General features: G+C 35.7%; 20 non-coding genes and 1 pseudogene across 20 annotated transcripts; all 21 read right to left on the reverse strand.

The window, feature by feature from the left end:
• Nucleotides 1–2,553: 2,553 nt before the first annotated feature.
• Nucleotides 2,554–2,746, reverse strand: LOC139504830 (U2 spliceosomal RNA). Its single transcript, XR_011659396.1, has one exon. It is a non-coding gene; the product is annotated as a U2 spliceosomal RNA (small nuclear RNA).
• Nucleotides 2,747–3,734: 988 nt separating this feature from the next.
• Nucleotides 3,735–3,927, reverse strand: LOC139504841 (U2 spliceosomal RNA). Its single transcript, XR_011659407.1, has one exon. It is a non-coding gene; the product is annotated as a U2 spliceosomal RNA (small nuclear RNA).
• A 986-nt stretch (nucleotides 3,928–4,913) lies between these two features.
• LOC139504848 (U2 spliceosomal RNA) lies at nucleotides 4,914–5,106 on the reverse strand. Its single transcript, XR_011659413.1, has one exon. It is a non-coding gene; the product is annotated as a U2 spliceosomal RNA (small nuclear RNA).
• A 986-nt stretch (nucleotides 5,107–6,092) lies between these two features.
• Nucleotides 6,093–6,285, reverse strand: LOC139504849 (U2 spliceosomal RNA). The gene has a single exon (XR_011659414.1). It is a non-coding gene; the product is annotated as a U2 spliceosomal RNA (small nuclear RNA).
• Nucleotides 6,286–7,271: 986 nt separating this feature from the next.
• On the reverse strand, nucleotides 7,272–7,464 carry LOC139504850 (U2 spliceosomal RNA). Its single transcript, XR_011659415.1, has one exon. It is a non-coding gene; the product is annotated as a U2 spliceosomal RNA (small nuclear RNA).
• A 986-nt stretch (nucleotides 7,465–8,450) lies between these two features.
• LOC139504831 (U2 spliceosomal RNA) lies at nucleotides 8,451–8,643 on the reverse strand. The gene has a single exon (XR_011659397.1). It is a non-coding gene; the product is annotated as a U2 spliceosomal RNA (small nuclear RNA).
• A 986-nt stretch (nucleotides 8,644–9,629) lies between these two features.
• On the reverse strand, nucleotides 9,630–9,822 carry LOC139504832 (U2 spliceosomal RNA). Its single transcript, XR_011659398.1, has one exon. It is a non-coding gene; the product is annotated as a U2 spliceosomal RNA (small nuclear RNA).
• A 986-nt stretch (nucleotides 9,823–10,808) lies between these two features.
• Nucleotides 10,809–11,001, reverse strand: LOC139504833 (U2 spliceosomal RNA). Its single transcript, XR_011659399.1, has one exon. It is a non-coding gene; the product is annotated as a U2 spliceosomal RNA (small nuclear RNA).
• A 986-nt stretch (nucleotides 11,002–11,987) lies between these two features.
• LOC139504846 (U2 spliceosomal RNA) lies at nucleotides 11,988–12,180 on the reverse strand. The gene has a single exon (XR_011659412.1). It is a non-coding gene; the product is annotated as a U2 spliceosomal RNA (small nuclear RNA).
• A 2,569-nt stretch (nucleotides 12,181–14,749) lies between these two features.
• On the reverse strand, nucleotides 14,750–14,942 carry LOC139504834 (U2 spliceosomal RNA). The gene has a single exon (XR_011659400.1). It is a non-coding gene; the product is annotated as a U2 spliceosomal RNA (small nuclear RNA).
• A 986-nt stretch (nucleotides 14,943–15,928) lies between these two features.
• On the reverse strand, nucleotides 15,929–16,121 carry LOC139504835 (U2 spliceosomal RNA). Its single transcript, XR_011659401.1, has one exon. It is a non-coding gene; the product is annotated as a U2 spliceosomal RNA (small nuclear RNA).
• Nucleotides 16,122–17,107: 986 nt separating this feature from the next.
• LOC139504836 (U2 spliceosomal RNA) lies at nucleotides 17,108–17,300 on the reverse strand. Its single transcript, XR_011659402.1, has one exon. It is a non-coding gene; the product is annotated as a U2 spliceosomal RNA (small nuclear RNA).
• A 986-nt stretch (nucleotides 17,301–18,286) lies between these two features.
• Nucleotides 18,287–18,479, reverse strand: LOC139504837 (U2 spliceosomal RNA). Its single transcript, XR_011659403.1, has one exon. It is a non-coding gene; the product is annotated as a U2 spliceosomal RNA (small nuclear RNA).
• Nucleotides 18,480–19,465: 986 nt separating this feature from the next.
• LOC139504838 (U2 spliceosomal RNA) lies at nucleotides 19,466–19,658 on the reverse strand. The gene has a single exon (XR_011659404.1). It is a non-coding gene; the product is annotated as a U2 spliceosomal RNA (small nuclear RNA).
• Nucleotides 19,659–20,644: 986 nt separating this feature from the next.
• On the reverse strand, nucleotides 20,645–20,837 carry LOC139504839 (U2 spliceosomal RNA). Its single transcript, XR_011659405.1, has one exon. It is a non-coding gene; the product is annotated as a U2 spliceosomal RNA (small nuclear RNA).
• Nucleotides 20,838–21,823: 986 nt separating this feature from the next.
• LOC139504840 (U2 spliceosomal RNA) lies at nucleotides 21,824–22,016 on the reverse strand. The gene has a single exon (XR_011659406.1). It is a non-coding gene; the product is annotated as a U2 spliceosomal RNA (small nuclear RNA).
• A 986-nt stretch (nucleotides 22,017–23,002) lies between these two features.
• LOC139504842 (U2 spliceosomal RNA) lies at nucleotides 23,003–23,195 on the reverse strand. The gene has a single exon (XR_011659408.1). It is a non-coding gene; the product is annotated as a U2 spliceosomal RNA (small nuclear RNA).
• Nucleotides 23,196–24,181: 986 nt separating this feature from the next.
• Nucleotides 24,182–24,374, reverse strand: LOC139504843 (U2 spliceosomal RNA). Its single transcript, XR_011659409.1, has one exon. It is a non-coding gene; the product is annotated as a U2 spliceosomal RNA (small nuclear RNA).
• Nucleotides 24,375–25,360: 986 nt separating this feature from the next.
• On the reverse strand, nucleotides 25,361–25,553 carry LOC139504844 (U2 spliceosomal RNA). Its single transcript, XR_011659410.1, has one exon. It is a non-coding gene; the product is annotated as a U2 spliceosomal RNA (small nuclear RNA).
• A 986-nt stretch (nucleotides 25,554–26,539) lies between these two features.
• LOC139504845 (U2 spliceosomal RNA) lies at nucleotides 26,540–26,732 on the reverse strand. Its single transcript, XR_011659411.1, has one exon. It is a non-coding gene; the product is annotated as a U2 spliceosomal RNA (small nuclear RNA).
• A 985-nt stretch (nucleotides 26,733–27,717) lies between these two features.
• On the reverse strand, nucleotides 27,718–27,870 carry LOC139504847 (U2 spliceosomal RNA; annotated as a pseudogene; the record flags this gene model as incomplete).

Here is a 27,870-nt window from a genome sequence, read left to right on the forward strand (position 1 = left end):
AAAACCCCTAAATAATTACTGAAAACCCCCCAATTTATAAATAAACAACAAAGTGTTTTGAATTCCTTTTACAAATCTATATATAAACTTTCCTTTAAATAATTTACCTTTATAACTAAAACCAGTTTTTGTAAACTAGTAATATATTTAACTTTAACTATAAATAAACATCATACGATAAATTTTACCTATAATGTTTACCTTTACAAAATCAAAATACACAATACATAGTGATTACATTTAACATCAAAATCAATATCGTACATACACAACCCACTAAAGTCCATAATGCATTGTCATGTATGCTACGATAAATACTTTCACCTTTAAATTTCTAAACTGAACTGTTTTAAATACTACATGTAATAAATACATGTCAAATTCCATATTACTTTAGACTTTAAAGAAAACCATCAGAAAGTGCTGATTTGTAATTACAATAATTTTCATGTACTACAATATTAAAATCTGCTTGTAAACTGTCTAATATTAACTGTTTATGTTTATGCCTGTCCGATTCTTTACCAATTATATCCGTAATTCCGTATCACTGAGTATAGACGAAACGAACTTATTCTGGTCATTTACACGACCTAATACCGGTATAACTTTCCCTTCTGATGTATTAAGTAAAACCAGTTGGTATGTTTCCCTTTTAACATCAGTCACTTTTCGCTTTTTACCACTAACAACTTTGTACTGTACTTCTCCAGAAAGATCGTCCGGATCTGTCGCGATATCGGACCATAACTTGGAAACGGACGAGGACTTTTCGGTATCCACGGTCTCTTGTGACGTATCCACGGTCTCCTGTGTCGTATCCTTTGTAACGGGGGAAGTATCCTGTGTAACCTGCATATCTACCGGTGTATCATCACTAATGTCACTGTTTTGAGTCTCCGGAACCGAGACTGCTTCCAACGGAACTGTTGCCTTTTTGCCTGACGGACAGTTCTTACGAATATGTCCAACGGTTCTACACTTCAGGCATAAGGGTGCCCTACCCACCACGGTAAGTAGACAGTCTTTACCTGCTATACTAGTACGGTATGGTAACGATTGTACATCCTTCTCTGAAATCTCCAATGTAACTTTAATGTTCCCATTAGCAAACGTTATTCCTTCGGATTTCTCCGTTTCACGTGAACAACTAACTATTTTGCCATACTGTTCTAAAAACGATTCAACTGCAGTTAGCTTTAACCACACTGGAAGCCACAAAACTTTCAATAACACTGTTCTTGTGTCTGCACGGCTTACTGCAACTCTGGTATCTAACGACGTAAAGTCCGAATTAATCACTTTATCAGCAATATCTTCAGTAGTAAAGGTTGTATACCAAACACCACCAATATCCACCTTGAAATCGCTGTCACATCATCCGGGTTAACAATGTTCTTTAATGCACGGATAATCCAAGTACGTGTGTTAACTGGTGAGCCATCCGTAAACGAAAACTTCGCACTGCATCTAAGTAATCCATAATCTACTAAATCCATTTTAACACTTTAACTTTTAACTTTAACTTTTCACTCGCTTTAATCTTTGCCAAAAGGCCGAGAAGCGATACTCAAATCTTTCCGAGTTTCCAAAGCCTACAAATCCTATTTCTTACTCAAACACGGTGTTTTAATTTTAACCAAAGCTACACAAATTTTGCAAATTTATATACAAAAAGCACACGAAACACGAGATCTTGCTTTGCTTCAAATACCTGACAGCATGAAACGATTTCTGCATGACAAAACGGGTGTGAAAATAAAAAGCGGCTTGTGAAATACGGCAAGTCGCCAGAATATATTTTTAAACGTATAACATACGTATACGTATTTAATCTTAATCGAACGAAATAACATGATCATGTTGATTCATCCTAGGTCCGACGAACGCAGTTTTTAAAGCCTAGGAAATTTCATTAATCAGAAAATAAATTCAACGCTTTTTCACAATCAGCACGGACTTTTCACTGTCTCGTTTAGTTAACACAAACATAAACAGTTCACCTGTTCTATTTTTTAAAGGAATTGACCGGTACAGCAATTTTTAAATAAATTTCAGAAGGAGGAAAAAACTTACCGGCCGACTGCAGTTTCCATCGTTTGCCCTCGTTCTGAGGCGACGTCGCTATTAACGATGATTGAAACAGTAGAAGGGGACGTAATTCTTTTCCCGCGTTTTTCCGTAACGCTAAAAATTTATAGAGTTTCTTTTTAGGAACGAGAATACATTAATACACTGACATGTGCTGTTATAAATACAAGCAAGCGACAACAAAAATATTACATTACAAGAAAAGAAAAGAACTTTTTAGAGAACAGACATAAAAAAGAAAAAAAAGAAAATGCAACTTATTTTACATGCACGAGAAGTAGAATGATTTACAACAATGAGTAAAACTATACAATTTACGCAAACTCCTTAAATAAGAAAGATATATAGAAAAAGTACACATGTAGTGCTCAGTGAAAAGCATTAGAGAATATTTTACTGGGGCTGTTTCGCAGGCTATTGAAGGGAAAGCTATTTTTCTATTTTAATTTTCTCCCCAAACAGGGGGAGTGAGCCGATCCTGGAGGTACTGCAATACCAGGCCAACTCGTGGCAAGAGCGGTGCAAGCACCTAACATCTCACCTAGTTGCAAAAATCAGTTTAATATCGAAGTACCCACATGGGGTACGTATCAGATATTAAGCTGATAAGAACAGATACTACACTTTGATCTTAGCCAAAAGGCCGAGAAGCGATACTCAAATCTTTCCGAGTTTCCAAAGCCTACAAATCCTATTTCTTACTCAAACACGGTGTTTTAATTTTAACCAAAGCTACACAAATTTTGCAAATTTATATACAAAAAGCACACGAAACACGAGATCTTGCTTTGCTTCAAATACCTGACAGCATGAAACGATTTCTGCATGACAAAACGGGTGTGAAAATAAAAAGCGGCTTGTGAAATACGGCAAGTCGCCAGAATATATTTTTAAACGTATAACATACGTATACGTATTTAATCTTAATCGAACGAAATAACATGATCATGTTGATTCATCCTAGGTCCGACGAACGCAGTTTTTAAAGCCTAGGAAATTTCATTAATCAGAAAATAAATTCAACGCTTTTTCACAATCAGCACGGACTTTTCACTGTCTCGTTTAGTTAACACAAACATAAACAGTTCACCTGTTCTATTTTTTAAAGGAATTGACCGGTACAGCAATTTTTAAATAAATTTCAGAAGGAGGGAAAAAACTTACCGGCCGACTGCAGTTTCCATCGTTTGCCCCTCGTTCTGAGGCGACGTCGCTATTAACGATGATTGAAACAGTAGAAGGGGACGTAATTCTTTTCCCCGCGTTTTTCCGTAACGCTAAAAATTTATAGAGTTTCTTTTTAGGAACGAGAATACATTAATACACTGACATGTGCTGTTATAAATACAAGCAAGCGACAACAAAAATATTACATTACAAGAAAAGAAAAGAACTTTTTAGAGAACAGACATAAAAAAGAAAAAAAAGAAAATGCAACTTATTTTACATGCACGAGAAGTAGAATGATTTACAACAATGAGTAAAACTATACAATTTACGCAAACTCCTTAAATAAGAAAGATATATAGAAAAAGTACACATGTAGTGCTCAGTGAAAAGCATTAGAGAATATTTTACTGGGGCTGTTTCGCAGGCTATTGAAGGGAAAGCTATTTTTCTATTTTAATTTTCTCCCCAAACAGGGGGAGTGAGCCGATCCTGGAGGTACTGCAATACCAGGCCAACTCGTGGCAAGAGCGGTGCAAGCACCTAACATCTCACCTAGTTGCAAAAATCAGTTTAATATCGAAGTACCCACATGGGGTACGTATCAGATATTAAGCTGATAAGAACAGATACTACACTTTGATCTTAGCCAAAAGGCCGAGAAGCGATACTCAAATCTTTCCGAGTTTCCAAAGCCTACAAATCCTATTTCTTACTCAAACACGGTGTTTTAATTTTAACCAAAGCTACACAAATTTTGCAAATTTATATACAAAAAGCACACGAAACACGAGATCTTGCTTTGCTTCAAATACCTGACAGCATGAAACGATTTCTGCATGACAAAACGGGTGTGAAAATAAAAAGCGGCTTGTGAAATACGGCAAGTCGCCAGAATATATTTTTAAACGTATAACATACGTATACGTATTTAATCTTAATCGAACGAAATAACATGATCATGTTGATTCATCCTAGGTCCGACGAACGCAGTTTTTAAAGCCTAGGAAATTTCATTAATCAGAAAATAAATTCAACGCTTTTTCACAATCAGCACGGACTTTTCACTGTCTCGTTTAGTTAACACAAACATAAACAGTTCACCTGTTCTATTTTTTAAAGGAATTGACCGGTACAGCAATTTTTAAATAAATTTCAGAAGGAGGAAAAAACTTACCGGCCGACTGCAGTTTCCATCGTTTGCCCTCGTTCTGAGGCGACGTCGCTATTAACGATGATTGAAACAGTAGAAGGGGACGTAATTCTTTTCCCCGCGTTTTTCCGTAACGCTAAAAATTTATAGAGTTTCTTTTTAGGAACGAGAATACATTAATACACTGACATGTGCTGTTATAAATACAAGCAAGCGACAACAAAAATATTACATTACAAGAAAAGAAAAGAACTTTTTAGAGAACAGACATAAAAAAGAAAAAAAAGAAAATGCAACTTATTTTACATGCACGAGAAGTAGAATGATTTACAACAATGAGTAAAACTATACAATTTACGCAAACTCCTTAAATAAGAAAGATATATAGAAAAAGTACACATGTAGTGCTCAGTGAAAAGCATTAGAGAATATTTTACTGGGGCTGTTTCGCAGGCTATTGAAGGGAAAGCTATTTTTCTATTTTAATTTTCTCCCCAAACAGGGGGAGTGAGCCGATCCTGGAGGTACTGCAATACCAGGCCAACTCGTGGCAAGAGCGGTGCAAGCACCTAACATCTCACCTAGTTGCAAAAATCAGTTTAATATCGAAGTACCCACATGGGGTACGTATCAGATATTAAGCTGATAAGAACAGATACTACACTTTGATCTTAGCCAAAAGGCCGAGAAGCGATACTCAAATCTTTCCGAGTTTCCAAAGCCTACAAATCCTATTTCTTACTCAAACACGGTGTTTTAATTTTAACCAAAGCTACACAAATTTTGCAAATTTATATACAAAAAGCACACGAAACACGAGATCTTGCTTTGCTTCAAATACCTGACAGCATGAAACGATTTCTGCATGACAAAACGGGTGTGAAAATAAAAAGCGGCTTGTGAAATACGGCAAGTCGCCAGAATATATTTTTAAACGTATAACATACGTATACGTATTTAATCTTAATCGAACGAAATAACATGATCATGTTGATTCATCCTAGGTCCGACGAACGCAGTTTTTAAAGCCTAGGAAATTTCATTAATCAGAAAATAAATTCAACGCTTTTTCACAATCAGCACGGACTTTTCACTGTCTCGTTTAGTTAACACAAACATAAACAGTTCACCTGTTCTATTTTTTAAAGGAATTGACCGGTACAGCAATTTTTAAATAAATTTCAGAAGGAGGAAAAAACTTACCGGCCGACTGCAGTTTCCATCGTTTGCCCTCGTTCTGAGGCGACGTCGCTATTAACGATGATTGAAACAGTAGAAGGGGACGTAATTCTTTTCCCCGCGTTTTTCCGTAACGCTAAAAATTTATAGAGTTTCTTTTTAGGAACGAGAATACATTAATACACTGACATGTGCTGTTATAAATACAAGCAAGCGACAACAAAAATATTACATTACAAGAAAAGAAAAGAACTTTTTAGAGAACAGACATAAAAAAGAAAAAAAAGAAAATGCAACTTATTTTACATGCACGAGAAGTAGAATGATTTACAACAATGAGTAAAACTATACAATTTACGCAAACTCCTTAAATAAGAAAGATATATAGAAAAAGTACACATGTAGTGCTCAGTGAAAAGCATTAGAGAATATTTTACTGGGGCTGTTTCGCAGGCTATTGAAGGGAAAGCTATTTTTCTATTTTAATTTTCTCCCCAAACAGGGGGAGTGAGCCGATCCTGGAGGTACTGCAATACCAGGCCAACTCGTGGCAAGAGCGGTGCAAGCACCTAACATCTCACCTAGTTGCAAAAATCAGTTTAATATCGAAGTACCCACATGGGGTACGTATCAGATATTAAGCTGATAAGAACAGATACTACACTTTGATCTTAGCCAAAAGGCCGAGAAGCGATACTCAAATCTTTCCGAGTTTCCAAAGCCTACAAATCCTATTTCTTACTCAAACACGGTGTTTTAATTTTAACCAAAGCTACACAAATTTTGCAAATTTATATACAAAAAGCACACGAAACACGAGATCTTGCTTTGCTTCAAATACCTGACAGCATGAAACGATTTCTGCATGACAAAACGGGTGTGAAAATAAAAAGCGGCTTGTGAAATACGGCAAGTCGCCAGAATATATTTTTAAACGTATAACATACGTATACGTATTTAATCTTAATCGAACGAAATAACATGATCATGTTGATTCATCCTAGGTCCGACGAACGCAGTTTTTAAAGCCTAGGAAATTTCATTAATCAGAAAATAAATTCAACGCTTTTTCACAATCAGCACGGACTTTTCACTGTCTCGTTTAGTTAACACAAACATAAACAGTTCACCTGTTCTATTTTTTAAAGGAATTGACCGGTACAGCAATTTTTAAATAAATTTCAGAAGGAGGAAAAAACTTACCGGCCGACTGCAGTTTCCATCGTTTGCCCTCGTTCTGAGGCGACGTCGCTATTAACGATGATTGAAACAGTAGAAGGGGACGTAATTCTTTTCCCCGCGTTTTTCCGTAACGCTAAAAATTTATAGAGTTTCTTTTTAGGAACGAGAATACATTAATACACTGACATGTGCTGTTATAAATACAAGCAAGCGACAACAAAAATATTACATTACAAGAAAAGAAAAGAACTTTTTAGAGAACAGACATAAAAAAGAAAAAAAAGAAAATGCAACTTATTTTACATGCACGAGAAGTAGAATGATTTACAACAATGAGTAAAACTATACAATTTACGCAAACTCCTTAAATAAGAAAGATATATAGAAAAAGTACACATGTAGTGCTCAGTGAAAAGCATTAGAGAATATTTTACTGGGGCTGTTTCGCAGGCTATTGAAGGGAAAGCTATTTTTCTATTTTAATTTTCTCCCCAAACAGGGGGAGTGAGCCGATCCTGGAGGTACTGCAATACCAGGCCAACTCGTGGCAAGAGCGGTGCAAGCACCTAACATCTCACCTAGTTGCAAAAATCAGTTTAATATCGAAGTACCCACATGGGGTACGTATCAGATATTAAGCTGATAAGAACAGATACTACACTTTGATCTTAGCCAAAAGGCCGAGAAGCGATACTCAAATCTTTCCGAGTTTCCAAAGCCTACAAATCCTATTTCTTACTCAAACACGGTGTTTTAATTTTAACCAAAGCTACACAAATTTTGCAAATTTATATACAAAAAGCACACGAAACACGAGATCTTGCTTTGCTTCAAATACCTGACAGCATGAAACGATTTCTGCATGACAAAACGGGTGTGAAAATAAAAAGCGGCTTGTGAAATACGGCAAGTCGCCAGAATATATTTTTAAACGTATAACATACGTATACGTATTTAATCTTAATCGAACGAAATAACATGATCATGTTGATTCATCCTAGGTCCGACGAACGCAGTTTTTAAAGCCTAGGAAATTTCATTAATCAGAAAATAAATTCAACGCTTTTTCACAATCAGCACGGACTTTTCACTGTCTCGTTTAGTTAACACAAACATAAACAGTTCACCTGTTCTATTTTTTAAAGGAATTGACCGGTACAGCAATTTTTAAATAAATTTCAGAAGGAGGAAAAAACTTACCGGCCGACTGCAGTTTCCATCGTTTGCCCTCGTTCTGAGGCGACGTCGCTATTAACGATGATTGAAACAGTAGAAGGGGACGTAATTCTTTTCCCCGCGTTTTTCCGTAACGCTAAAAATTTATAGAGTTTCTTTTTAGGAACGAGAATACATTAATACACTGACATGTGCTGTTATAAATACAAGCAAGCGACAACAAAAATATTACATTACAAGAAAAGAAAAGAACTTTTTAGAGAACAGACATAAAAAAGAAAAAAAAGAAAATGCAACTTATTTTACATGCACGAGAAGTAGAATGATTTACAACAATGAGTAAAACTATACAATTTACGCAAACTCCTTAAATAAGAAAGATATATAGAAAAAGTACACATGTAGTGCTCAGTGAAAAGCATTAGAGAATATTTTACTGGGGCTGTTTCGCAGGCTATTGAAGGGAAAGCTATTTTTCTATTTTAATTTTCTCCCCAAACAGGGGGAGTGAGCCGATCCTGGAGGTACTGCAATACCAGGCCAACTCGTGGCAAGAGCGGTGCAAGCACCTAACATCTCACCTAGTTGCAAAAATCAGTTTAATATCGAAGTACCCACATGGGGTACGTATCAGATATTAAGCTGATAAGAACAGATACTACACTTTGATCTTAGCCAAAAGGCCGAGAAGCGATACTCAAATCTTTCCGAGTTTCCAAAGCCTACAAATCCTATTTCTTACTCAAACACGGTGTTTTAATTTTAACCAAAGCTACACAAATTTTGCAAATTTATATACAAAAAGCACACGAAACACGAGATCTTGCTTTGCTTCAAATACCTGACAGCATGAAACGATTTCTGCATGACAAAACGGGTGTGAAAATAAAAAGCGGCTTGTGAAATACGGCAAGTCGCCAGAATATATTTTTAAACGTATAACATACGTATACGTATTTAATCTTAATCGAACGAAATAACATGATCATGTTGATTCATCCTAGGTCCGACGAACGCAGTTTTTAAAGCCTAGGAAATTTCATTAATCAGAAAATAAATTCAACGCTTTTTCACAATCAGCACGGACTTTTCACTGTCTCGTTTAGTTAACACAAACATAAACAGTTCACCTGTTCTATTTTTTAAAGGAATTGACCGGTACAGCAATTTTTAAATAAATTTCAGAAGGAGGAAAAAACTTACCGGCCGACTGCAGTTTCCATCGTTTGCCCTCGTTCTGAGGCGACGTCGCTATTAACGATGATTGAAACAGTAGAAGGGGACGTAATTCTTTTCCCCGCGTTTTTCCGTAACGCTAAAAATTTATAGAGTTTCTTTTTAGGAACGAGAATACATTAATACACTGACATGTGCTGTTATAAATACAAGCAAGCGACAACAAAAATATTACATTACAAGAAAAGAAAAGAACTTTTTAGAGAACAGACATAAAAAAGAAAAAAAAGAAAATGCAACTTATTTTACATGCACGAGAAGTAGAATGATTTACAACAATGAGTAAAACTATACAATTTACGCAAACTCCTTAAATAAGAAAGATATATAGAAAAAGTACACATGTAGTGCTCAGTGAAAAGCATTAGAGAATATTTTACTGGGGCTGTTTCGCAGGCTATTGAAGGGAAAGCTATTTTTCTATTTTAATTTTCTCCCCAAACAGGGGGAGTGAGCCGATCCTGGAGGTACTGCAATACCAGGCCAACTCGTGGCAAGAGCGGTGCAAGCACCTAACATCTCACCTAGTTGCAAAAATCAGTTTAATATCGAAGTACCCACATGGGGTACGTATCAGATATTAAGCTGATAAGAACAGATACTACACTTTGATCTTAGCCAAAAGGCCGAGAAGCGATACTCAAATCTTTCCGAGTTTCCAAAGCCTACAAATCCTATTTCTTACTCAAACACGGTGTTTTAATTTTAACCAAAGCTACACAAATTTTGCAAATTTATATACAAAAAGCACACGAAACACGAGATCTTGCTTTGCTTCAAATACCTGACAGCATGAAACGATTTCTGCATGACAAAACGGGTGTGAAAATAAAAAGCGGCTTGTGAAATACGGCAAGTCGCCAGAATATATTTTTAAACGTATAACATACGTATACGTATTTAATCTTAATCGAACGAAATAACATGATCATGTTGATTCATCCTAGGTCCGACGAACGCAGTTTTTAAAGCCTAGGAAATTTCATTAATCAGAAAATAAATTCAACGCTTTTTCACAATCAGCACGGACTTTTCACTGTCTCGTTTAGTTAACACAAACATAAACAGTTCACCTGTTCTATTTTTTAAAGGAATTGACCGGTACAGCAATTTTTAAATAAATTTCAGAAGGAGGAAAAAACTTACCGGCCGACTGCAGTTTCCATCGTTTGCCCTCGTTCTGAGGCGACGTCGCTATTAACGATGATTGAAACAGTAGAAGGGGACGTAATTCTTTTCCCCGCGTTTTTCCGTAACGCTAAAAATTTATAGAGTTTCTTTTTAGGAACGAGAATACATTAATACACTGACATGTGCTGTTATAAATACAAGCAAGCGACAACAAAAATATTACATTACAAGAAAAGAAAAGAACTTTTTAGAGAACAGACATAAAAAAGAAAAAAAAGAAAATGCAACTTATTTTACATGCACGAGAAGTAGAATGATTTACAACAATGAGTAAAACTATACAATTTACGCAAACTCCTTAAATAAGAAAGATATATAGAAAAAGTACACATGTAGTGCTCAGTGAAAAGCATTAGAGAATATTTTACTGGGGCTGTTTCGCAGGCTATTGAAGGGAAAGCTATTTTTCTATTTTAATTTTCTCCCCAAACAGGGGGAGTGAGCCGATCCTGGAGGTACTGCAATACCAGGCCAACTCGTGGCAAGAGCGGTGCAAGCACCTAACATCTCACCTAGTTGCAAAAATCAGTTTAATATCGAAGTACCCACATGGGGTACGTATCAGATATTAAGCTGATAAGAACAGATACTACACTTTGATCTTAGCCAAAAGGCCGAGAAGCGATACTCAAATCTTTCCGAGTTTCCAAAGCCTACAAATCCTATTTCTTACTCAAACACGGTGTTTTAATTTTAACCAAAGCTACACAAATTTTGCAAATTTATATACAAAAAGCACACGAAACACGAGATCTTGCTTTGCTTCAAATACCTGACAGCATGAAACGATTTCTGCATGACAAAACGGGTGTGAAAATAAAAAGCGGCTTGTGAAATACGGCAAGTCGCCAGAATATATTTTTAAACGTATAACATACGTATACGTATTTAATCTTAATCGAACGAAATAACATGATCATGTTGATTCATCCTAGGTCCGACGAACGCAGTTTTTAAAGCCTAGGAAATTTCATTAATCAGAAAATAAATTCAACGCTTTTTCACAATCAGCACGGACTTTTCACTGTCTCGTTTAGTTAACACAAACATAAACAGTTCACCTGTTCTATTTTTTAAAGGAATTGACCGGTACAGCAATTTTTAAATAAATTTCAGAAGGAGGAAAAAACTTACCGGCCGACTGCAGTTTCCATCGTTTGCCCTCGTTCTGAGGCGACGTCGCTATTAACGATGATTGAAACAGTAGAAGGGGACGTAATTCTTTTCCCCGCGTTTTTCCGTAACGCTAAAAATTTATAGAGTTTCTTTTTAGGAACGAGAATACATTAATACACTGACATGTGCTGTTATAAATACAAGCAAGCGACAACAAAAATATTACATTACAAGAAAAGAAAAGAACTTTTTAGAGAACAGACATAAAAAAGAAAAAAAAGAAAATGCAACTTATTTTACATGCACGAGAAGTAGAATGATTTACAACAATGAGTAAAACTATACAATTTACGCAAACTCCTTAAATAAGAAAGATATATAGAAAAAGTACACATGTAGTGCTCAGTGAAAAGCATTAGAGAATATTTTACTGGGGCTGTTTCGCAGGCTATTGAAGGGAAAGCTATTTTTCTATTTTAATTTTCTCCCCAAACAGGGGGAGTGAGCCGATCCTGGAGGTACTGCAATACCAGGCCAACTCGTGGCAAGAGCGGTGCAAGCACCTAACATCTCACCTAGTTGCAAAAATCAGTTTAATATCGAAGTACCCACATGGGGTACGTATCAGATATTAAGCTGATAAGAACAGATACTTTTTTTATATTTCAAACATTTTATTAATAATAGATAACTATATTGAATACAATCAATAGTTAAAATCATATATCACAGATAATACGATTGTAACTCAATATTGAATAAGTCCCGGAAATTAATGATAATCAAATACTTTTAAATTTAAACGAAATTACCAAAAATAAATTTATATGAAATCTATTTTCAAAACCCCTAAATAATTACTGAAAACCCCCCAATTTATAAATAAACAAACGAAGTGTTTTAAATACTTTACAAATCTATATTTATATATAAACTTTCCTTTAAATAATTTACCTTTATAATTAAAACCAGTTTTTGTGAACTAGTATTATATTTACCTTTAACTATAAATAAACATCATACGATAAATTTTACCTATAATGTTTACCTTTAACAAAATCAAAATACACAATACATATATATATTTATAAGTGATTACATTTAACATCAATGTCTATATCGTACACACACAACCCACTAAAGTCTATAATGCATTGTCATGTGTGCTACGACAATAACTGTTACCTTTAAACGTAAACACTTTGAATTAAACTAAAGTTTAAAATAACTCTGATCAACTGAAACTTCAACGTTATCATGCTTTTTCTCTAAATAATCAGTTATTAACTGTTTATGCTTACTTTTGTCTTTTTCTTTGTCTACAATATCTGTTACGTCCATAAAGCTTGCTACACACCCATTATTATCTAAAAGATTTAAGAACCTTGAAACTTTTCCACGTACGTGCGGCTTGTCCGATTTCAGTATATACTTTTTAACAACTGACGATTTCCTCTTTTTACTACTTTTAATAGTTTTTTCCGTTTCAATAACAAGAGTTTCGGGTTCAGGTGAAGCATCACTCCACGACATAGACACGTTTGACTGCTTACTTGTATCTGGTACATCACTGCTCTGTGTTTCAGGTATAGAAACTTTCTCGGGTATAAACACTTCTTGCGAAGGCACCGTTGCCTTTTTAATGTACGGACAGTTTTTACGAATGTGTCCAACTTCCTTACACTTGAGACACATTGGAGGTCTTCCATAAACGGTCAACAAACAGTCTTTACCTCCGATAACGGCACGATACGGAATACTGGATATATCCTGTTCATTCATCTCTAAAGCCACTTTAATATTTCCATTTGCAAAAGTTACACCTTCTACATTTTCAGTTTCTCTATGACAGGTAAGTAATTTCCCATATTGTTCAAAATACTCTTCAACAGCTAACACTTTAATCCAAATAGGTAACCATAAAACTTTTAACTGAACTGTTCTTTTGTCTGCACGACTCACATTAATCTTGGTATCTAATGATGAAAAGTCAGAGTTAACAACTTTCTCTGCAATTTCTTCTGACGTAAACGTTGCATACCATGCACCACCAATATCACACTTGAAAACTGCTGTAATATCCTCAGGGGAGACAACTGTTTTCAGAATACGGATAATCCACGATCTCGGGTTGTCCGGAACACCATCTATGAAGATAAACTTCGCACTGCTTCTCAACAACTGTACATCAACTGATCCCATTTTGACTAAATAACTGTGAACGTTAAACTTTTAACTCGCTTTAATCTTTGCCAAAAGGCCGAGAAGCGATACTCAAATCTTTCCGAGTTTCCAAAGCCTACAAATCCTATTTCTTACTCAAACACGGTGTTTTAATTTTAACCAAAGCTACACAAATTTTGCAAATTTATATACAAAAAGCACACGAAACACGAGATCTTGCTTTGCTTCAAATACCTGACAGCATGAAACGATTTCTGCATGACAAAACGGGTGTGAAAATAAAAAGCGGCTTGTGAAATACGGCAAGTCGCCAGAATATATTTTTAAACGTATAACATACGTATACGTATTTAATCTTAATCGAACGAAATAACATGATCATGTTGATTCATCCTAGGTCCGACGAACGCAGTTTTTAAAGCCTAGGAAATTTCATTAATCAGAAAATAAATTCAACGCTTTTTCACAATCAGCACGGACTTTTCACTGTCTCGTTTAGTTAACACAAACATAAACAGTTCACCTGTTCTATTTTTTAAAGGAATTGACCGGTACAGCAATTTTTAAATAAATTTCAGAAGGAGGAAAAAACTTACCGGCCGACTGCAGTTTCCATCGTTTGCCCTCGTTCTGAGGCGACGTCGCTATTAACGATGATTGAAACAGTAGAAGGGGACGTAATTCTTTTCCCCGCGTTTTTCCGTAACGCTAAAAATTTATAGAGTTTCTTTTTAGGAACGAGAATACATTAATACACTGACATGTGCTGTTATAAATACAAGCAAGCGACAACAAAAATATTACATTACAAGAAAAGAAAAGAACTTTTTAGAGAACAGACATAAAAAAGAAAAAAAAGAAAATGCAACTTATTTTACATGCACGAGAAGTAGAATGATTTACAACAATGAGTAAAACTATACAATTTACGCAAACTCCTTAAATAAGAAAGATATATAGAAAAAGTACACATGTAGTGCTCAGTGAAAAGCATTAGAGAATATTTTACTGGGGCTGTTTCGCAGGCTATTGAAGGGAAAGCTATTTTTCTATTTTAATTTTCTCCCCAAACAGGGGGAGTGAGCCGATCCTGGAGGTACTGCAATACCAGGCCAACTCGTGGCAAGAGCGGTGCAAGCACCTAACATCTCACCTAGTTGCAAAAATCAGTTTAATATCGAAGTACCCACATGGGGTACGTATCAGATATTAAGCTGATAAGAACAGATACTACACTTTGATCTTAGCCAAAAGGCCGAGAAGCGATACTCAAATCTTTCCGAGTTTCCAAAGCCTACAAATCCTATTTCTTACTCAAACACGGTGTTTTAATTTTAACCAAAGCTACACAAATTTTGCAAATTTATATACAAAAAGCACACGAAACACGAGATCTTGCTTTGCTTCAAATACCTGACAGCATGAAACGATTTCTGCATGACAAAACGGGTGTGAAAATAAAAAGCGGCTTGTGAAATACGGCAAGTCGCCAGAATATATTTTTAAACGTATAACATACGTATACGTATTTAATCTTAATCGAACGAAATAACATGATCATGTTGATTCATCCTAGGTCCGACGAACGCAGTTTTTAAAGCCTAGGAAATTTCATTAATCAGAAAATAAATTCAACGCTTTTTCACAATCAGCACGGACTTTTCACTGTCTCGTTTAGTTAACACAAACATAAACAGTTCACCTGTTCTATTTTTTAAAGGAATTGACCGGTACAGCAATTTTTAAATAAATTTCAGAAGGAGGAAAAAACTTACCGGCCGACTGCAGTTTCCATCGTTTGCCCTCGTTCTGAGGCGACGTCGCTATTAACGATGATTGAAACAGTAGAAGGGGACGTAATTCTTTTCCCCGCGTTTTTCCGTAACGCTAAAAATTTATAGAGTTTCTTTTTAGGAACGAGAATACATTAATACACTGACATGTGCTGTTATAAATACAAGCAAGCGACAACAAAAATATTACATTACAAGAAAAGAAAAGAACTTTTTAGAGAACAGACATAAAAAAGAAAAAAAAGAAAATGCAACTTATTTTACATGCACGAGAAGTAGAATGATTTACAACAATGAGTAAAACTATACAATTTACGCAAACTCCTTAAATAAGAAAGATATATAGAAAAAGTACACATGTAGTGCTCAGTGAAAAGCATTAGAGAATATTTTACTGGGGCTGTTTCGCAGGCTATTGAAGGGAAAGCTATTTTTCTATTTTAATTTTCTCCCCAAACAGGGGGAGTGAGCCGATCCTGGAGGTACTGCAATACCAGGCCAACTCGTGGCAAGAGCGGTGCAAGCACCTAACATCTCACCTAGTTGCAAAAATCAGTTTAATATCGAAGTACCCACATGGGGTACGTATCAGATATTAAGCTGATAAGAACAGATACTACACTTTGATCTTAGCCAAAAGGCCGAGAAGCGATACTCAAATCTTTCCGAGTTTCCAAAGCCTACAAATCCTATTTCTTACTCAAACACGGTGTTTTAATTTTAACCAAAGCTACACAAATTTTGCAAATTTATATACAAAAAGCACACGAAACACGAGATCTTGCTTTGCTTCAAATACCTGACAGCATGAAACGATTTCTGCATGACAAAACGGGTGTGAAAATAAAAAGCGGCTTGTGAAATACGGCAAGTCGCCAGAATATATTTTTAAACGTATAACATACGTATACGTATTTAATCTTAATCGAACGAAATAACATGATCATGTTGATTCATCCTAGGTCCGACGAACGCAGTTTTTAAAGCCTAGGAAATTTCATTAATCAGAAAATAAATTCAACGCTTTTTCACAATCAGCACGGACTTTTCACTGTCTCGTTTAGTTAACACAAACATAAACAGTTCACCTGTTCTATTTTTTAAAGGAATTGACCGGTACAGCAATTTTTAAATAAATTTCAGAAGGAGGAAAAAACTTACCGGCCGACTGCAGTTTCCATCGTTTGCCCTCGTTCTGAGGCGACGTCGCTATTAACGATGATTGAAACAGTAGAAGGGGACGTAATTCTTTTCCCCGCGTTTTTCCGTAACGCTAAAAATTTATAGAGTTTCTTTTTAGGAACGAGAATACATTAATACACTGACATGTGCTGTTATAAATACAAGCAAGCGACAACAAAAATATTACATTACAAGAAAAGAAAAGAACTTTTTAGAGAACAGACATAAAAAAGAAAAAAAAGAAAATGCAACTTATTTTACATGCACGAGAAGTAGAATGATTTACAACAATGAGTAAAACTATACAATTTACGCAAACTCCTTAAATAAGAAAGATATATAGAAAAAGTACACATGTAGTGCTCAGTGAAAAGCATTAGAGAATATTTTACTGGGGCTGTTTCGCAGGCTATTGAAGGGAAAGCTATTTTTCTATTTTAATTTTCTCCCCAAACAGGGGGAGTGAGCCGATCCTGGAGGTACTGCAATACCAGGCCAACTCGTGGCAAGAGCGGTGCAAGCACCTAACATCTCACCTAGTTGCAAAAATCAGTTTAATATCGAAGTACCCACATGGGGTACGTATCAGATATTAAGCTGATAAGAACAGATACTACACTTTGATCTTAGCCAAAAGGCCGAGAAGCGATACTCAAATCTTTCCGAGTTTCCAAAGCCTACAAATCCTATTTCTTACTCAAACACGGTGTTTTAATTTTAACCAAAGCTACACAAATTTTGCAAATTTATATACAAAAAGCACACGAAACACGAGATCTTGCTTTGCTTCAAATACCTGACAGCATGAAACGATTTCTGCATGACAAAACGGGTGTGAAAATAAAAAGCGGCTTGTGAAATACGGCAAGTCGCCAGAATATATTTTTAAACGTATAACATACGTATACGTATTTAATCTTAATCGAACGAAATAACATGATCATGTTGATTCATCCTAGGTCCGACGAACGCAGTTTTTAAAGCCTAGGAAATTTCATTAATCAGAAAATAAATTCAACGCTTTTTCACAATCAGCACGGACTTTTCACTGTCTCGTTTAGTTAACACAAACATAAACAGTTCACCTGTTCTATTTTTTAAAGGAATTGACCGGTACAGCAATTTTTAAATAAATTTCAGAAGGAGGAAAAAACTTACCGGCCGACTGCAGTTTCCATCGTTTGCCCTCGTTCTGAGGCGACGTCGCTATTAACGATGATTGAAACAGTAGAAGGGGACGTAATTCTTTTCCCCGCGTTTTTCCGTAACGCTAAAAATTTATAGAGTTTCTTTTTAGGAACGAGAATACATTAATACACTGACATGTGCTGTTATAAATACAAGCAAGCGACAACAAAAATATTACATTACAAGAAAAGAAAAGAACTTTTTAGAGAACAGACATAAAAAAGAAAAAAAAGAAAATGCAACTTATTTTACATGCACGAGAAGTAGAATGATTTACAACAATGAGTAAAACTATACAATTTACGCAAACTCCTTAAATAAGAAAGATATATAGAAAAAGTACACATGTAGTGCTCAGTGAAAAGCATTAGAGAATATTTTACTGGGGCTGTTTCGCAGGCTATTGAAGGGAAAGCTATTTTTCTATTTTAATTTTCTCCCCAAACAGGGGGAGTGAGCCGATCCTGGAGGTACTGCAATACCAGGCCAACTCGTGGCAAGAGCGGTGCAAGCACCTAACATCTCACCTAGTTGCAAAAATCAGTTTAATATCGAAGTACCCACATGGGGTACGTATCAGATATTAAGCTGATAAGAACAGATACTACACTTTGATCTTAGCCAAAAGGCCGAGAAGCGATACTCAAATCTTTCCGAGTTTCCAAAGCCTACAAATCCTATTTCTTACTCAAACACGGTGTTTTAATTTTAACCAAAGCTACACAAATTTTGCAAATTTATATACAAAAAGCACACGAAACACGAGATCTTGCTTTGCTTCAAATACCTGACAGCATGAAACGATTTCTGCATGACAAAACGGGTGTGAAAATAAAAAGCGGCTTGTGAAATACGGCAAGTCGCCAGAATATATTTTTAAACGTATAACATACGTATACGTATTTAATCTTAATCGAACGAAATAACATGATCATGTTGATTCATCCTAGGTCCGACGAACGCAGTTTTTAAAGCCTAGGAAATTTCATTAATCAGAAAATAAATTCAACGCTTTTTCACAATCAGCACGGACTTTTCACTGTCTCGTTTAGTTAACACAAACATAAACAGTTCACCTGTTCTATTTTTTAAAGGAATTGACCGGTACAGCAATTTTTAAATAAATTTCAGAAGGAGGAAAAAACTTACCGGCCGACTGCAGTTTCCATCGTTTGCCCTCGTTCTGAGGCGACGTCGCTATTAACGATGATTGAAACAGTAGAAGGGGACGTAATTCTTTTCCCCGCGTTTTTCCGTAACGCTAAAAATTTATAGAGTTTCTTTTTAGGAACGAGAATACATTAATACACTGACATGTGCTGTTATAAATACAAGCAAGCGACAACAAAAATATTACATTACAAGAAAAGAAAAGAACTTTTTAGAGAACAGACATAAAAAAGAAAAAAAAGAAAATGCAACTTATTTTACATGCACGAGAAGTAGAATGATTTACAACAATGAGTAAAACTATACAATTTACGCAAACTCCTTAAATAAGAAAGATATATAGAAAAAGTACACATGTAGTGCTCAGTGAAAAGCATTAGAGAATATTTTACTGGGGCTGTTTCGCAGGCTATTGAAGGGAAAGCTATTTTTCTATTTTAATTTTCTCCCCAAACAGGGGGAGTGAGCCGATCCTGGAGGTACTGCAATACCAGGCCAACTCGTGGCAAGAGCGGTGCAAGCACCTAACATCTCACCTAGTTGCAAAAATCAGTTTAATATCGAAGTACCCACATGGGGTACGTATCAGATATTAAGCTGATAAGAACAGATACTACACTTTGATCTTAGCCAAAAGGCCGAGAAGCGATACTCAAATCTTTCCGAGTTTCCAAAGCCTACAAATCCTATTTCTTACTCAAACACGGTGTTTTAATTTTAACCAAAGCTACACAAATTTTGCAAATTTATATACAAAAAGCACACGAAACACGAGATCTTGCTTTGCTTCAAATACCTGACAGCATGAAACGATTTCTGCATGACAAAACGGGTGTGAAAATAAAAAGCGGCTTGTGAAATACGGCAAGTCGCCAGAATATATTTTTAAACGTATAACATACGTATACGTATTTAATCTTAATCGAACGAAATAACATGATCATGTTGATTCATCCTAGGTCCGACGAACGCAGTTTTTAAAGCCTAGGAAATTTCATTAATCAGAAAATAAATTCAACGCTTTTTCACAATCAGCACGGACTTTTCACTGTCTCGTTTAGTTAACACAAACATAAACAGTTCACCTGTTCTATTTTTTAAAGGAATTGACCGGTACAGCAATTTTTAAATAAATTTCAGAAGGAGGAAAAAACTTACCGGCCGACTGCAGTTTCCATCGTTTGCCCTCGTTCTGAGGCGACGTCGCTATTAACGATGATTGAAACAGTAGAAGGGGACGTAATTCTTTTCCCCGCGTTTTTCCGTAACGCTAAAAATTTATAGAGTTTCTTTTTAGGAACGAGAATACATTAATACACTGACATGTGCTGTTATAAATACAAGCAAGCGACAACAAAAATATTACATTACAAGAAAAGAAAAGAACTTTTTAGAGAACAGACATAAAAAAGAAAAAAAAGAAAATGCAACTTATTTTACATGCACGAGAAGTAGAATGATTTACAACAATGAGTAAAACTATACAATTTACGCAAACTCCTTAAATAAGAAAGATATATAGAAAAAGTACACATGTAGTGCTCAGTGAAAAGCATTAGAGAATATTTTACTGGGGCTGTTTCGCAGGCTATTGAAGGGAAAGCTATTTTTCTATTTTAATTTTCTCCCCAAACAGGGGGAGTGAGCCGATCCTGGAGGTACTGCAATACCAGGCCAACTCGTGGCAAGAGCGGTGCAAGCACCTAACATCTCACCTAGTTGCAAAAATCAGTTTAATATCGAAGTACCCACATGGGGTACGTATCAGATATTAAGCTGATAAGAACAGATACTACACTTTGATCTTAGCCAAAAGGCCGAGAAGCGATACTCAAATCTTTCCGAGTTTCCAAAGCCTACAAATCCTATTTCTTACTCAAACACGGTGTTTTAATTTTAACCAAAGCTACACAAATTTTGCAAATTTATATACAAAAAGCACACGAAACACGAGATCTTGCTTTGCTTCAAATACCTGACAGCATGAAACGATTTCTGCATGACAAAACGGGTGTGAAAATAAAAAGCGGCTTGTGAAATACGGCAAGTCGCCAGAATATATTTTTAAACGTATAACATACGTATACGTATTTAATCTTAATCGAACGAAATAACATGATCATGTTGATTCATCCTAGGTCCGACGAACGCAGTTTTTAAAGCCTAGGAAATTTCATTAATCAGAAAATAAATTCAACGCTTTTTCACAATCAGCACGGACTTTTCACTGTCTCGTTTAGTTAACACAAACATAAACAGTTCACCTGTTCTATTTTTTAAAGGAATTGACCGGTACAGCAATTTTTAAATAAATTTCAGAAGGAGGAAAAAACTTACCGGCCGACTGCAGTTTCCATCGTTTGCCCTCGTTCTGAGGCGACGTCGCTATTAACGATGATTGAAACAGTAGAAGGGGACGTAATTCTTTTCCCCGCGTTTTTCCGTAACGCTAAAAATTTATAGAGTTTCTTTTTAGGAACGAGAATACATTAATACACTGACATGTGCTGTTATAAATACAAGCAAGCGACAACAAAAATATTACATTACAAGAAAAGAAAAGAACTTTTTAGAGAACAGACATAAAAAAGAAAAAAAAGAAAATGCAACTTATTTTACATGCACGAGAAGTAGAATGATTTACAACAATGAGTAAAACTATACAATTTACGCAAACTCCTTAAATAAGAAAGATATATAGAAAAAGTACACATGTAGTGCTCAGTGAAAAGCATTAGAGAATATTTTACTGGGGCTGTTTCGCAGGCTATTGAAGGGAAAGCTATTTTTCTATTTTAATTTTCTCCCCAAACAGGGGGAGTGAGCCGATCCTGGAGGTACTGCAATACCAGGCCAACTCGTGGCAAGAGCGGTGCAAGCACCTAACATCTCACCTAGTTGCAAAAATCAGTTTAATATCGAAGTACCCACATGGGGTACGTATCAGATATTAAGCTGATAAGAACAGATACTACACTTTGATCTTAGCCAAAAGGCCGAGAAGCGATACTCAAATCTTTCCGAGTTTCCAAAGCCTACAAATCCTATTTCTTACTCAAACACGGTGTTTTAATTTTAACCAAAGCTACACAAATTTTGCAAATTTATATACAAAAAGCACACGAAACACGAGATCTTGCTTTGCTTCAAATACCTGACAGCATGAAACGATTTCTGCATGACAAAACGGGTGTGAAAATAAAAAGCGGCTTGTGAAATACGGCAAGTCGCCAGAATATATTTTTAAACGTATAACATACGTATACGTATTTAATCTTAATCGAACGAAATAACATGATCATGTTGATTCATCCTAGGTCCGACGAACGCAGTTTTTAAAGCCTAGGAAATTTCATTAATCAGAAAATAAATTCAACGCTTTTTCACAATCAGCACGGACTTTTCACTGTCTCGTTTAGTTAACACAAACATAAACAGTTCACCTGTTCTATTTTTTAAAGGAATTGACCGGTACAGCAATTTTTAAATAAATTTCAGAAGGAGGAAAAAACTTACCGGCCGACTGCAGTTTCCATCGTTTGCCCTCGTTCTGAGGCGACGTCGCTATTAACGATGATTGAAACAGTAGAAGGGGACGTAATTCTTTTCCCCGCGTTTTTCCGTAACGCTAAAAATTTATAGAGTTTCTTTTTAGGAACGAGAATACATTAATACACTGACATGTGCTGTTATAAATACAAGCAAGCGACAACAAAAATATTACATTACAAGAAAAGAAAAGAACTTTTTAGAGAACAGACATAAAAAAGAAAAAAAAGAAAATGCAACTTATTTTACATGCACGAGAAGTAGAATGATTTACAACAATGAGTAAAACTATACAATTTACGCAAACTCCTTAAATAAGAAAGATATATAGAAAAAGTACACATGTAGTGCTCAGTGAAAAGCATTAGAGAATATTTTACTGGGGCTGTTTCGCAGGCTATTGAAGGGAAAGCTATTTTTCTATTTTAATTTTCTCCCCAAACAGGGGGAGTGAGCCGATCCTGGAGGTACTGCAATACCAGGCCAACTCGTGGCAAGAGCGGTGCAAGCACCTAACATCTCACCTAGTTGCAAAAATCAGTTTAATATCGAAGTACCCACATGGGGTACGTATCAGATATTAAGCTGATAAGAACAGATACTACACTTTGATCTTAGCCAAAAGGCCGAGAAGCGATACTCAAATCTTTCCGAGTTTCCAAAGCCTACAAATCCTATTTCTTACTCAAACACGGTGTTTTAATTTTAACCAAAGCTACACAAATTTTGCAAATTTATATACAAAAAGCACACGAAACACGAGATCTTGCTTTGCTTCAAATACCTGACAGCATGAAACGATTTCTGCATGACAAAACGGGTGTGAAAATAAAAAGCGGCTTGTGAAATACGGCAAGTCGCCAGAATATATTTTTAAACGTATAACATACGTATACGTATTTAATCTTAATCGAACGAAATAACATGATCATGTTGATTCATCCTAGGTCCGACGAACGCAGTTTTTAAAGCCTAGGAAATTTCATTAATCAGAAAATAAATTCAACGCTTTTTCACAATCAGCACGGACTTTTCACTGTCTCGTTTAGTTAACACAAACATAAACAGTTCACCTGTTCTATTTTTTAAAGGAATTGACCGGTACAGCAATTTTTAAATAAATTTCAGAAGGAGGAAAAAACTTACCGGCCGACTGCAGTTTCCATCGTTTGCCCTCGTTCTGAGGCGACGTCGCTATTAACGATGATTGAAACAGTAGAAGGGGACGTAATTCTTTTCCCCGCGTTTTTCCGTAACGCTAAAAATTTATAGAGTTTCTTTTTAGGAACGAGAATACATTAATACACTGACATGTGCTGTTATAAATACAAGCAAGCGACAACAAAAATATTACATTACAAGAAAAGAAAAGAACTTTTTAGAGAACAGACATAAAAAAGAAAAAAAAGAAAATGCAACTTATTTTACATGCACGAGAAGTAGAATGATTTACAACAATGAGTAAAACTATACAATTTACGCAAACTCCTTAAATAAGAAAGATATATAGAAAAAGTACACATGTAGTGCTCAGTGAAAAGCATTAGAGAATATTTTACTGGGGCTGTTTCGCAGGCTATTGAAGGGAAAGCTATTTTTCTATTTTAATTTTCTCCCCAAACAGGGGGAGTGAGCCGATCCTGGAGGTACTGCAATACCAGGCCAACTCGTGGCAAGAGCGGTGCAAGCACCTAACATCTCACCTAGTTGCAAAAATCAGTTTAATATCGAAGTACCCACATGGGGTACGTATCAGATATTAAGCTGATAAGAACAGATACTACACTTTGATCTTAGCCAAAAGGCCGAGAAGCGATACTCAAATCTTTCCGAGTTTCCAAAGCCTACAAATCCTATTTCTTACTCAAACACGGTGTTTTAATTTTAACCAAAGCTACACAAATTTTGCAAATTTATATACAAAAAGCACACGAAACACGAGATCTTGCTTTGCTTCAAATACCTGACAGCATGAAACGATTTCTGCATGACAAAACGGGTGTGAAAATAAAAAGCGGCTTGTGAAATACGGCAAGTCGCCAGAATATATTTTTAAACGTATAACATACGTATACGTATTTAATCTTAATCGAACGAAATAACATGATCATGTTGATTCATCCTAGGTCCGACGAACGCAGTTTTTAAAGCCTAGGAAATTTCATTAATCAGAAAATAAATTCAACGCTTTTTCACAATCAGCACGGACTTTTCACTGTCTCGTTTAGTTAACACAAACATAAACAGTTCACCTGTTCTATTTTTTAAAGGAATTGACCGGTACAGCAATTTTTAAATAAATTTCAGAAGGAGGAAAAAACTTACCGGCCGACTGCAGTTTCCATCGTTTGCCCTCGTTCTGAGGCGACGTCGCTATTAACGATGATTGAAACAGTAGAAGGGGACGTAATTCTTTTCCCCGCGTTTTTCCGTAACGCTAAAAATTTATAGAGTTTCTTTTTAGGAACGAGAATACATTAATACACTGACATGTGCTGTTATAAATACAAGCAAGCGACAACAAAAATATTACATTACAAGAAAAGAAAAGAACTTTTTAGAGAACAGACATAAAAAAGAAAAAAAAGAAAATGCAACTTATTTTACATGCACGAGAAGTAGAATGATTTACAACAATGAGTAAAACTATACAATTTACGCAAACTCCTTAAATAAGAAAGATATATAGAAAAAGTACACATGTAGTGCTCAGTGAAAAGCATTAGAGAATATTTTACTGGGGCTGTTTCGCAGGCTATTGAAGGGAAAGCTATTTTTCTATTTTAATTTTCTCCCCAAACAGGGGGAGTGAGCCGATCCTGGAGGTACTGCAATACCAGGCCAACTCGTGGCAAGAGCGGTGCAAGCACCTAACATCTCACCTAGTTGCAAAAATCAGTTTAATATCGAAGTACCCACATGGGGTACGTATCAGATATTAAGCTGATAAGAACAGATACTACACTTTGATCTTAGCCAAAAGGCCGAGAAGCGATACTCAAATCTTTCCGAGTTTCCAAAGCCTACAAATCCTATTTCTTACTCAAACACGGTGTTTTAATTTTAACCAAAGCTACACAAATTTTGCAAATTTATATACAAAAAGCACACGAAACACGAGATCTTGCTTTGCTTCAAATACCTGACAGCATGAAACGATTTCTGCATGACAAAACGGGTGTGAAAATAAAAAGCGGCTTGTGAAATACGGCAAGTCGCCAGAATATATTTTTAAACGTATAACATACGTATACGTATTTAATCTTAATCGAACGAAATAACATGATCATGTTGATTCATCCTAGGTCCGACGAACGCAGTTTTTAAAGCCTAGGAAATTTCATTAATCAGAAAATAAATTCAACGCTTTTTCACAATCAGCACGGACTTTTCACTGTCTCGTTTAGTTAACACAAACATAAACAGTTCACCTGTTCTATTTTTTAAAGGAATTGACCGGTACAGCAATTTTTAAATAAATTTCAGAAGGAGGAAAAAACTTACCGGCCGACTGCAGTTTCCATCGTTTGCCCTCGTTCTGAGGCGACGTCGCTATTAACGATGATTGAAACAGTAGAAGGGGACGTAATTCTTTTCCCCGCGTTTTTCCGTAACGCTAAAAATTTATAGAGTTTCTTTTTAGGAACGAGAATACATTAATACACTGACATGTGCTGTTATAAATACAAGCAAGCGACAACAAAAATATTACATTACAAGAAAAGAAAAGAACTTTTTAGAGAACAGACATAAAAAAGAAAAAAAAGAAAATGCAACTTATTTTACATGCACGAGAAGTAGAATGATTTACAACAATGAGTAAAACTATACAATTTACGCAAACTCCTTAAATAAGAAAGATATATAGAAAAAGTACACATGTAGTGCTCAGTGAAAAGCATTAGAGAATATTTTACTGGGGCTGTTTCGCAGGCTATTGAAGGGAAAGCTATTTTTCTATTTTAATTTTCTCCCCAAACAGGGGGAGTGAGCCGATCCTGGAGGTACTGCAATACCAGGCCAACTCGTGGCAAGAGCGGTGCAAGCACCTAACATCTCACCTAGTTGCAAAAATCAGTTTAATATCGAAGTACCCACATGGGGTACGTATCAGATATTAAGCTGATAAGAACAGATACTACACTTTGATCTTAGCCAAAAGGCCGAGAAGCGATACTCAAATCTTTCCGAGTTTCCAAAGCCTACAAATCCTATTTCTTACTCAAACACGGTGTTTTAATTTTAACCAAAGCTACACAAATTTTGCAAATTTATATACAAAAAGCACACGAAACACGAGATCTTGCTTTGCTTCAAATACCTGACAGCATGAAACGATTTCTGCATGACAAAACGGGTGTGAAAATAAAAAGCGGCTTGTGAAATACGGCAAGTCGCCAGAATATATTTTTAAACGTATAACATACGTATACGTATTTAATCTTAATCGAACGAAATAACATGATCATGTTGATTCATCCTAGGTCCGACGAACGCAGTTTTTAAAGCCTAGGAAATTTCATTAATCAGAAAATAAATTCAACGCTTTTTCACAATCAGCACGGACTTTTCACTGTCTCGTTTAGTTAACACAAACATAAACAGTTCACCTGTTCTATTTTTAAAGGAATTGACCGGTACAGCAATTTTTAAATAAATTTCAGAAGGAGGAAAAAACTTACCGGCCGACTGCAGTTTCCATCGTTTGCCCTCGTTCTGAGGCGACGTCGCTATTAACGATGATTGAAACAGTAGAAGGGGACGTAATTCTTTTCCCCGCGTTTTTCCGTAACGCTAAAAATTTATAGAGTTTCTTTTTAGGAACGAGAATACATTAATACACTGACATGTGCTGTTATAAATACAAGCAAGCGACAACAAAAATATTACATTACAAGAAAAGAAAAGAACTTTTTAGAGAACAGACATAAAAAAGAAAAAAAAGAAAATGCAACTTATTTTACATGCACGAGAAGTAGAATGATTTACAACAATGAGTAAAACTATACAATTTACGCAAACTCCTTAAATAAGAAAGATATATAGAAAAAGTTCACATGTAGTGCTCAGTGAAAAGCATTAGAGAATATTTTACTGGGGCTGTTTCGCAGGCTATTGAAGGGAAAGCTATTTTTCTATTTTAATTTTCTCCCCAAACAGGGGGAGTGAGCCGATCCTGGAGGTACTGCAATACCAGGCCAACTCGTGGCAAGAGCGGTGCAAGCACCTAACATCTCACCTAGTTGCAAAAATCAGTTTAATATCGAAGTACCCACATGGGGTACGTATCAGATATTAAGCTGATAAGAACAG

Source organism: Mytilus edulis, unplaced genomic scaffold (genome assembly GCF_963676685.1).
Source record: "Mytilus edulis unplaced genomic scaffold, xbMytEdul2.2 SCAFFOLD_1109, whole genome shotgun sequence".
In the NCBI taxonomy this organism is placed as follows: Eukaryota; Metazoa; Mollusca; class Bivalvia; order Mytilida; family Mytilidae; genus Mytilus; species Mytilus edulis.